This window comes from Kogia breviceps, unplaced genomic scaffold, assembly GCF_026419965.1.
Source record: "Kogia breviceps isolate mKogBre1 unplaced genomic scaffold, mKogBre1 haplotype 1 scaffold_446, whole genome shotgun sequence".
Lineage (NCBI taxonomy): Eukaryota > Metazoa > Chordata > Mammalia > Artiodactyla > Physeteridae > Kogia > Kogia breviceps.
In genome coordinates, this window is record NW_026711885.1 from 17456 (window position 1) to 28856 (window position 11401).

General features: G+C 39.5%; 1 pseudogene; it reads left to right on the top strand.

The window, feature by feature from the left end:
• Positions 1-2302: 2302 nt before the first annotated feature.
• LOC131749757 (serine/threonine-protein kinase Chk1 pseudogene) lies at positions 2303-3355 on the top strand (annotated as a pseudogene).
• The last annotated feature ends 8046 nt before the right edge of the window (positions 3356-11401 follow it).

The window sequence follows — 11401 nt, forward strand, 5'->3', positions numbered from 1 at the left end:
GGGTCCATTTTTTCAGTCTCTCAAAATTTCCATACCATGAATAATCTTCTCCATTTTCCCCTTTCAAAAGGGGTGTTTCTGCCCTTGGATTGCTCTTGTGATAATTCACTATGATGGCAAGGAGCCCATGATGGAATGGAAGATTTTGCTTTCCTTTATAGTTACTCACCAGCCTGTGACATTAGCAACCAGCGATCACAGGGATTGTGCAATTTTTAAACTTCAACAAAAGTCAAAATGCCTTGTCTAGTTCACTGAGCTCTAAATCACATATAAACTACTGCCCACCAACTGGCAGTTGAGTGGGAAAGGAAAAGAAAGGAGGAAGAAACTTAACCAAGGGATAATAAATGGGTGGAATTCTGAGTGGTCCTTGGCACAGAAGTGTGGAATCAACACTTAGAGGTTCCCTCCCCCTCTGGGCCCTCATCCTTCCTCTGTACCCACCTTATCCTGCATCACAGGCACACGATGCCCTCAGGGAGCCCCATGCAAACCCCCCTCCCCAGCACGGATCTCCGCTCCAGAATCCCTCCCCCACCGCGTCAAAACTGCCATCTTGCATTTAAGTTGATACTGCCCATCTTAAGAAGCAACATACCTCTTGGAATGAATTCATCTTCCATCCTAAATGCCTGGCATCCAGCATCCTAGTGATTCTCGCGTTATGGGTATTTTTCAGAAGTGTTAATAGACAAAGGGAGGAATTTCAAGCCCTGGGAAGAGGAATGTATCCTGATGGCTTAGATTCCTTCTTATAGTTACAAATGCTTTCAGCTAAGCTGTCTGTCTGCAAGGCCAGCCTTGGGAGAATGCAGAAGCTGCAGTCAGCATCCCTCATGTGCACTTACATATTTTACTTTTGCATTAAGCTTCGCCATGAATGATGGGTTCTTTCTGGCAGAGACAGTGTAAAACTTGAGGCAAGGGATTGTAGCTAATAGATCTTTGTTTTTGCACCCATGTTGCTGTGCACACTGCCTGACTGCTGTGGGTGCTCGATAAATAGATGTTGATGATGGAAAAAGAGAGTGAGACAGAGCGGCAGAGAACGCCAGACACAAACAAGAGAACAGGGAAGTTTTTTAGGACGGAAAGGGAAAGGATGTTTAAATAGAACATTGTTGAAAAGAAGGCACAAGGAAACACGAGAAGAAATACAATATAAAACAAAAGAGAAATTTAGAACTCTAGGTTCTGAGGCTTCCAGCTGGAGGAAAGCTTAGAAGCCACTGAAATCTGCTCTCATCCGAAGCCAGATTTCTGTGCCTGAATCGTGGGAGGCCACGTCTGTCTGGATCATTCAGAACTCAGCAAGGCTGACTGGTCAAGCTGGGTCTCTATGGACCTGGTAGACGTTGGCGGTGTTGGTCCCTGGCCTGTGAGGTAACTGCTTCACCCCAGGAATCACAACTCTGAAGGGAGCCTGAAGTGAACGGTGACTGTTTTTGCCACCTAGCATCATGACACCTTTCAAGGAAAAATTACCCCAACTCACTCTCATAGGACCAGCCCTCTCCAGACTCAGGCCAAGTGCCGTGGGAATTCATTCCCTCCCAGACTCTGGGCGTGGGCGGGGCACTCAGGCCTGGCCAATCACAGCGTTGCATTCCCCTGGCCACTGTGAGTGGTTCAGGGATCCGTGCAGGAGCCAGTCCCAATTTGAGAAAATAGAACACAGCCTTGACACTTGCTGAGACTGTTGACAATTCCAAATCATCATAAACATAAAAAGGGTTGCCTAGGGCGGGCAAAGGACGGCCTGGTGAGGAAGGGCGGCCGGTAGAGGGGGAAAAGCGCCTGGAGCCGGAGTTCGGGGGCCACATGATTTAGGAGGGGCACAGCGAGAGAAAGTTCTCGGCGCCGAGCCTAGAGGATCGGAGAGACTCCTGCGGAGGGGCGGTTTCGGAGGGTGGAGGAGTGGGGTACCAGGCGGTGCCCGTTGTACGGGGACTGGAGAGAAGACTTCCTCTGCTGGCCGAGAGCACCCGAGCCGCGGGACTTAGTGGAGTCGTGGCAGGGCAGTGCCCTTTGTGGAAGACTGGGACTTGGTGCAAACCCTGGGAGACGGTGCCTATGGAGAAGTTCAACTTGCTGTGAATAGAAGAACTGAAGAAGCAGTTGCAGTGAAGATTGTGGACGTGAAGCGTGCCATAGACTGTCCAGAAAATATTAAGAAAGAGATTTGTATCAATAAAATGTTAAATCATGAGAATGTAGTGAAATTCTATGGTCACAGGAGAGAAGGCAATATCCAGTATCTATTTCTGGAGTACTGTAGTGGGGGAGAACTTTTGGATAGAATAGAGCCAGACATAGGCATGCCTGAACAAGATGCTCAGAGGTTCTTCCATCAACTCATGGCAGGTGTGGTTTATCTGCATGGTATTGGAATAAGTCACAGGGATATTCAGCCAGAAAATCTCCTATTGGTTGAAAGGGATAACCTCAAAATTTCTGACTTTGGCTTGGCAACAGTGTTTCGGCATAATAATCGTGAGCGTTTATTGAACAAGATGTGTGGTACTTTACCGTATGTTGCTCCAGAACTTCTAGAGAGAAAAGAATTTCATGCAGAACCAGTTGATGTTTGGTCCTGTGGAATAGTACTTACTGCAATGTTGGCTGGAGAATTGCCGTGGGACCAGCCTAGTGATAATTGTCAGGAATTATTGTGATTGGAAAGAAAAAAAAAACATACCTCAACCCTTGGAAAAAAATCGATTCTGCTCCTCTAGGGGCAAAGAGGCCCCGAGTCACTTCAGGTGGTGTATCAGAGTCTCCTGGCGGATTCTCTAAGCATATTCAATCGAATTTGGACTTCTCTCCAGTAAACAGTGCTTCTAGTGAAGAAAATGTGAAGTACTCCAGTTCTCAGCCAGAACCACGGACAGGTCTTTCCTTATGGGACACCAGCCCTTCATACATTGATAAACTGGTACAAGGGATCAGTTGTTCCCAGCCCACATGTCCTGATCATATGCTTCTGAATAGGCAGTTGCTCGGCACCCCAGGATCCTCACAGAACCCCTGGCAGCTCTTGGTCAAAAGAATGACACGATTTTTTACCAAACTGGATGCTGACAAATCTTATCAATGCCTGAAAGAGACTTGTGAGAAGTTGGGCTATCAGTGGAAGAAAAGTTGTATGAATCAGGTTACTGTATCAACAACTGATAGAAGAGACAATGAACTCATTTTCAAAGTGAATTTGGTAGAAATGGATGAGAAGATCTTGGTCGACTTCCGGCTTTCTAAGGGTGATGGATTGGAATTCAAGAGACACTTCCTGAAGATGAAAGGGAAGCTGAGTGATGTTGTGAGCAGCCAGAAGGTTTGGCTTCCTGCTACATGATCGATCCACTGGCTCTGGGATTCCTGGTGAAGATAGTGCGGCTATGTGGACATTATTCTTCCTAGAGAAGATTATCCTATTCTGCAAACTGCAAACAGTAGTCTCTGAAGAGTTGTCTTCCTTCTAGCCAAACAATTTCCAACTCTTTTTGTATGTTCTTCATACAAATAATACCTATATCTTAATTGTAAGTGAAACTTTGGGGAAGGGATAGATAGAATTCACTAGATATTTCTTCATCTGCATTTAGTGTCTGAATTTGAGACCCACCTGGTGGAAACCGAGCTCTGGGGATACGTGAGCTTACCAGCTTTTATACCAACATTATGAAAAATGACACTCTTGTCCCATTTTTACCAAAACATTAGGTTTCATCCAAAAAGTACATATTTCCTCCACTGTGTCTTAATTACATGGATGAATTAGTAAAAAAACAACCTTGTGATTTTGGGATAGTAGATTTATCAGTCTGCGAAGTGAAGCCAGCTTCAAAAAATATATCCCCGATTTGTACTTATATTTTTAAAAGGGCCTGACCAGGTGTATAAACCTGTTTTTGAATGATAATTATTAATTAAAATTGCAAGTAGGTATGTTTTTTCTGGTGTAGGTAATAATATATATGATTGGTCTTTCAAGTAGACGTTGAGCATAACCTCTAGTGCTTAACTATCTTTACTCAAAATTACTGTTGCACATTTTAAATATTTTTCTATATTATTTTCTACTTTCACAGCTATATTTTAATTCTTTATTACAGAAATAAATTCTATTTTGAAAATGAAAAAAATTAAAGTGTTGCGTAGCAACTTCCAGGTTGGAGTGAAGGGATTGGTGAATCCTCTCCTCAAAAAACAATTAAAACATTGGGAAAAACTGTCCAAACAACCATTTTAGAAGTCTTGAAATTGACCAGCGGCAAACAACATATTGAGAAGTGTTTATTCATGGAAAACCTGCTGAGCTTCAGGTATGAACAGGGGGGACTGGCATCTTGTCTGGGACTGTTCCTATTCCTCATTATTTCCCTCCATCTAAATTTGTTTGCCCAAGTGGTTCTACCAGGGTGGATGGGGCATGAACACCAGCAGCTTAATCACAGCTGGGAGAAATATTTGTAAATTACATATATGTGTGTGTGTGTGTGTGTGTGTGTGTGTGTATATATATATATATATAAATGATTTATATTAAAATATGTGAAGAAGTCTTATAACTCAATAATAAGAAGATAAGCAACCCAACTTAAAAACAGGCAAAAGATTTGAGTAGACATTTCACCAAAGGAAATATATGAATGGCTAATGAGCATGTGAAAAGGCGCTCAACATCATTAATCATTATGAAAGTGCAATTTAAAACCACGATGGGATATCATTACCCACCAGCCAGAAAGGCTCTAAATCAAAAGTTGTGGAGAGACAGACCCTCAAGCATTGCTGGTGGAAAAATAAATGGGTACAGCCACTTTGGAAAAAAGTTCGGCATTTTTTAAAAAGTTAACCATAAATTTATCACATGTGCAATTCCACTTAGATATCTAACCAAGAGAAATGCAAATATATGTCCACACAAAGACTTATATTTTCATAGCAGCATTTTTACAATAGCCCAAAGTAGAAACAATCCAAGTGTATATCAACTGGTGAATGGATAAATAGTATGTGGTATATCCAAACAAGGGAATAGTATTTAGCAATAAAAAGGAAAATACTGTTTATGGATACCAAAACATAGGTGAACCTTGAGTACATGTTAAGTGAAAGAAGCCAGACACAAAATGCTATACATTATATGATTCCATTTATACAAAATGCCATCAAAGGCAAAACCTAAAGCAACAGCAGATCAGTGGTTGCCTGCAGCTGGGGTAGGTAAGAGCAGAAATTAATTGCAAACAGGCATGAGGAAAGTTTTTGGAGAGAGGAAAAAGTTTTAAAATTAGATTATGGTGTTTGTTGTACAACTCTATAAATTTACTAAAAATCATTCAATTGTACCTTTCTAATAGGTAAATTTTATGGTATGTAATTTATACCTCAATAAATATGTAAAAAAAGAAAAATGCCTAGCTTCACTAGTGGTCAGAGACATGCAAATTAAAGGACCTAAGAAATAATATGTGTCACCTATCATAAGGCAAAATATTACGAAGTCAAATTACATACCCCTGGTAAATATATAGGAAGAAAGTTGGAATAATTATTTTAGCTTTTTTATAAATAAATATGGAAATAGCTATTATAATGAAAAATATCTATAACTCTGGCTCTATAATCCCACACTTAAAAAGCTATCCCATAGGAGTAAAGATACAGCATTCGAGTAAATATTTTAAAGGATTTTGTTACAGCATTATATTTAGTTGCAATTTTTTTTCTAAAAAACCTGGAAACAAAATGATTATTTATCAATGTGGAATGAATAAACCGTGATGCATCTGTAATGTGGCTGCAGAGTTCAACTACAGTTAATTTGAGGAGAAAGTGAGTTATGTGGGAGATGAGGTAGGTACACAATCCTTGGGGGGGCTGGAGGAGCAGGGTCTAGGTTGAGTTTCCAGAAACAACTCTCAGGACACCCCAGAACTGGCCCACCAAGGTTGCTGCTCTCTTTGTCACATCAGAGAGTGACAGTGGTAGTTTGTATTATTCTCCATTATTTGCTTCCCTTCCTCATAAGAGCATTATACTTCTCCACTCCATTACCACAAGGCTTGGCCACATACATGACTTGCTTTAACTAATGGAAATGCCAGTGGGAGTGATGCAAGTCAGTTCTTTACTCAAAAAATGGCCCATTTAAAAGGGAAGAAGAGGAAAATATTATCAATTAAAAGTGACTTAAGAGAAATATCAATGAAATGTAACTTAAGGACCTTCTTTAGAACCTGATTAAACAAACCAAGTATAAAGGAAGACTTTTTTTTAAAGACAAAAAGGAAAATCTGAACATAGATTATTATTGGATAATACTCAACACTTGTTTGTTTTGTAAGATGGATTAGGTATTGTGATTTTTTTGTTAAATCCTCATCTGTTAAAAATATATGGTAAACTATTTATTTTAAAATATATTTTAAAATATACTATACTATATACTATATATATAGTATATATAGTATACTATATATATACTACAGTATATATAGTATACTATATATATAGTATATAGTATATACTATACTATATACTATACTATATATTTTTAAATATGATGATATTTGAAATTTGCTAAAAAATACTGCAACCCTCACTAGAAAGAAAGGAAGAATGGAAGGAAAGAGGGAAGGAGGGAGCGAGGGAGGAAGAGAGGAAGAGGAAAGGGAGGTGTATTAGGTTTTTATTGTTGCCATACAAATTGTCACAGACCTAGTAGGCAAAAAAATCCCCACACACTTATTATCTTGCACTTCTGTTGATTAACAGTCTGACGTAGTTCTCACGAGGCTAAAGTCCAGGTGATGGCAGGACTGTTTCTTTCTGGAGGCTCTAGGGGAGAATCTGTTTCCTTGCGTACTAGAGGCCCTGGTTCGAGGCCCTCTGCCTCTATCTTAAAGCCAGCAAGGTTGCACTTCTCTGGTCATTCTTCCCTGGTTACATCTCCTTCTCTAACTACAGTCAAGAAAGATTCTCAATGTTAAGGATTCACAGGATTAGGTTAGGCCCACCTAGATAATTCCGGAAAATTTCCTCATCTCAGTGTACTTAATCACACCTGCAAAATTCCTTTTGCCTTGTAAGGTAAGATATTCTCAGAGGACAGAATGTGAACATCTTTGGGGGGCCATTATTCTGCCTACCACAGGAAGGATTAATGAAACAAGATTGGCAAAATGTAAATATTGCTAATTGTTGAAGCTGGGTGATAGATAGGTGAGAGTTCATTATACTTTTCCCATTTCTTTTGTGCATGCATGAAAATTTCCATAATGAAAGCCTACAAAGAATAAGTTAAGTCTATTGGAGCTGACTGCAGAGGATTTACATGATGAATTATAAGGTGGGAAAAGCAAACTTCAGAGAAGTGTAAGTAATATAATCCTAGTTTTATAAAATAAACAATGACTGAAGTTTTATATATTTATCTGCTTGCCCATCTTCTGTCTCTTTCTTTCTCCTCTCCTCCCTCCCTCCCTCTCTCCTTTTCTTTTTCTTTCTTTCTTTCTTTTCTTTCTTTCTTTCTTTCTTTCTTTCTTTCTTTCTTTCTTTCTTTCTTTCTTTCTTTCTTTCTTTCTTTCTTTCTTTCTTTCTTTCTTTCTTTCTTTCTTTCTTTCTTTCTCTCTCTTCTCTCTTTCTTTCACCTTTTTAATCTGTGATTAAATGAACAAGGAAAAAGCTAGGATGGGATATTTAGGTAACCTGTTAATATATTGGCTACATAATATGTGTGTATTAGAGAAAGAGAGGTAAGCAAAACTCAAAGAGTTCAATGAAACCAGTCACTTGATTTAAAAAATGAATATATAAATCCATTTATGAAAAGGTATATATGCACGTAGAGATACATGAGTGAATGGTTACCCAAATGTAGTCCTTGCAAGGTAGAGGTATTTTGGGTAACTTTTACTTTCCCCTTCTACTTTTCTGTATTGTTTGAAATGAGTGCACAATAAACATATATTCTAAAAAATCATAAAAGATACAATAAAGTGATTTTAATTGTGTAAAATAAAGAAATGTGAATGAGTATTATTAGTATGTCTACTGTCAGGGACTTACCCTCTACGGCCAGTTTTCCTCCTCTCTGGTAGAAGTAGAAGTGAAATTCTAAGCAGTAGCAACAATGAAGATGATTTCATCTGGTTTAGAGGAAGGAAGCAGTGTACAAAAACCCCGAACTTTAGACTTTGTTAAAAAATATATAAAATTAAAGATATGAGTTAATTTTTTTCGGGCAACCTTTAAAATAATAGAAACAGATATTGTAACCATCAAGCCAACAAAGGGCAGGGGGTTAAGAGAAGTAAAACCATCAAGTCAGTGGAAAAAGAGAAGTTTGGAAAAGGGAAAGCATTGACAGGAAAACCATGGTAAACAATTTGAAAAATTAGTAATCCAGACGTAAACATATTCAACTAACCTATTAAAATGCAGGGACTATCATGTTGACTAAAAATCAAAACAATGTTTTAAAATCCATTTATCTGCTGCTTCTAAGAGTCATAAATAAAATTAATACAGAAAGGTTAAAAATAAGGGATGGAAATAGCATATCATGCAAATACTAACCCCCAAATAAGAGATGTTCTGTTAGACAAAATAGATTTTAAGGTGAAAGCATTAAGATACTACATGACAAATGGTGTAATTCATCAAGATATAATAATTATGACCTTAACACTCCTAATAACAAGGCCTAAAAATAGGCAGGATTACAAGGAGAAATAGAGTGTCCCCAGTCCTAGTGGGAGATATTAATACAGAGCTGTCACAAATTGATGGATGCAGAAAACAAAAATTAGTCAGGGGCTCTATGGCCTTCGAATCCCATGCACAGAGGTGCAATGCTTTAGACTAAATGTTTGTGTCCCCTCCATATTCACATATTGAAACCTAATTCCCAATGTAATCATATGTGGAGATGGAGCCTTTGGGAGGTGATTAGGTCATGAGGGCAGAGACTTCATGAAAGTGATTGATGCCCTTACGAAATAGACCCTGAGGTTTCCTCTCTCCTTCCTTGCCTTTGATCCTAGATCTTGGGCCTTGGACTTCTCAGCCTTGAGAATAATGAGAAATAAATATGCGTTGTTTTTTTTTTTTTTGCGGTACGCGGGCCTCTCACTGTTGTGGCCTCTCCCATTGCGGAGCACAGGCTCCGGACGCGCAGGCCCAGCGGCCATGGCTCACGGGCCCAGCCGCTCCGCGGCATGTGGGATCTTCCCGGACCGGGGCACGAACCCGTGTCCCCTGCATCGGCAGGCGGACTCTCAACCACTGCGCCACCAGGGAAGCCCGATGTGCATTGTTTGAGCTACCCTGTCTGTGATATTTTTGCAATGGCAGTCAAATGGATTAAAACATACAGAAATGGAGGGGGGAGGGTAGAAAGAGGTCCAGTCACCTCCTGGGACATCTCAGTGAAGAGCATATGAGCCTCAAATTTGATCTTTGCTCTCAACTCATCCTAGTTGTGTTTCTGAAAGAATCTGTCACCCCACAGTCTTGGAAGGTCAGCCAAGCCTTGAAGCTAAATCAAAGCTAATATAGACATTGGAATACAAATTGAAAAACATTAGTTGCTAACCAGATACATTTTTTCAAGTATATATAAGTTTTGGATCAGGGACAGATGAAGGAACGTTTCATTCTGAAGATGAAGGATTAAAAAAACAATATTAACATGAATAATGTTAACAATGTGCTGTTAACATTCCTTGTGACTGAAACTCAAATGCTAGCTAGAGTGATTATTCATTCTACAAACAGCTTGCTTGCTTTGCAAATAGTTTGCCACTGGGCATATTTGAGTAATGAGCTCCTTGGTGCATTCTGTACAGGGCTCCTGTTCCCAAGGTATAGTCAGTGGCAGCTCTGGGGCTGGGAAGGCACTCCTCACTTTGCTTCTTGAAGAAAGGAGCCCGGTTAGTTTCCTGCAGCCAGAATAGAACCATAGCCCTGGCGTAAGCGTAGTCACCAGGCTCCACACTCCAGGCGGTGCTAGGGAGCCAGGGGCCACTGGCACTGCAGTTGCTACCACAGAATTAGATGGTTACAGGGTTATAAACCTACTGCAATAATGAAACTGGAGAGGGTTATGGTTATGACACCAGTCTTGGTGATCAGGGCCGGGTCAAGGGGACAGGGGAGTTTGGAGTCCACTGTGGGCAAAACACTCCCGAAAAAGTTGCAAGCTAGAGAGCTTGCAACGCTCAGCAGAATGAGCAACCGGACACATTTTAATAAGATTTAAATTAAGTGAATAATACAGGCCTGCTGTAGAAAAATGAGAAGATATAGACAAGCAAAAATAAATAAAATATCTTACAATTCTCCACCCAGAGATAGATAATTGCAATGAACATTTTGGTACTTCCTTTAAACTTTTTTTTCAGTGACTATGTATCTACATATATGGGTGTTTTCTTAACAAAAGTAGAATCATTCAACATGTGATACTTACCCAACTGTGGAGTAAATATCTCTTGACATTTATAATGCCATATATAATATATAGTATGTGGTATTCCATTGCATATAAGTACTATACTTTGTTTCATCCATCTCCTAATGTTGGACATTTAACTTTTCCAAATTTTACCTATTGTACTAGATGTACACTGATCTTTGTACATTTCTCTGTTTGCTTAGGATAAACCCCAAGAAGTGTTGTGTCCAGATCAAAGGGACAGAACATTTGCCAAGTCACCATATGGGGAAATTTACCAATTGATGCTTTCTCTACCAAGTATGATAACATTCAATTCCATTTCACCAAACCTGTGCCTCAACATTTGTTTCATCTTTCCAATTTGATAAGTGGAAAAAGTACCTTGTATTTGTTTAAGTTTGCATTTATTCAATAGCTGGTAAGAATGTATCACTTCGGAGCCAAGACCTCTAGAGACCTTGAATGTTTTGCATGCTCTCCTGAACCTCTGTCATCAACAGAAGAACATATCCAGCATATAAGACACACATGGAACAGAGTCAAATCACTCCAATTGTCCTGAAATAGCAAACATCCAGGTGGTCCCTAGAAATGTGAGCAAGCCCAGATGAGATAAACATAACACTATTCCAGACTATGACCAATGAATGCTTAACACTAAAATTTTGTAATTGTTTGTTATGCAGCGTTATTACAGCAAAAACTAACTGATACAACTGATGATGGTTACTGCAAGAAAATTGAGATGTATGTATGAGATGGATGCAGCTATCAGAAGAAGGATGGCTGAAGGATGCAGCAGAAGCCACACATGCCCATTACACTGAGACATTAAGGACTTGTCTCTCTCATCTTCAGCTGTTGACATTTTAAATGCAGAACCTGAAGAGGGCAATGTTTAACTGAAAAGGAATGAACCCATGAAGATGGAAT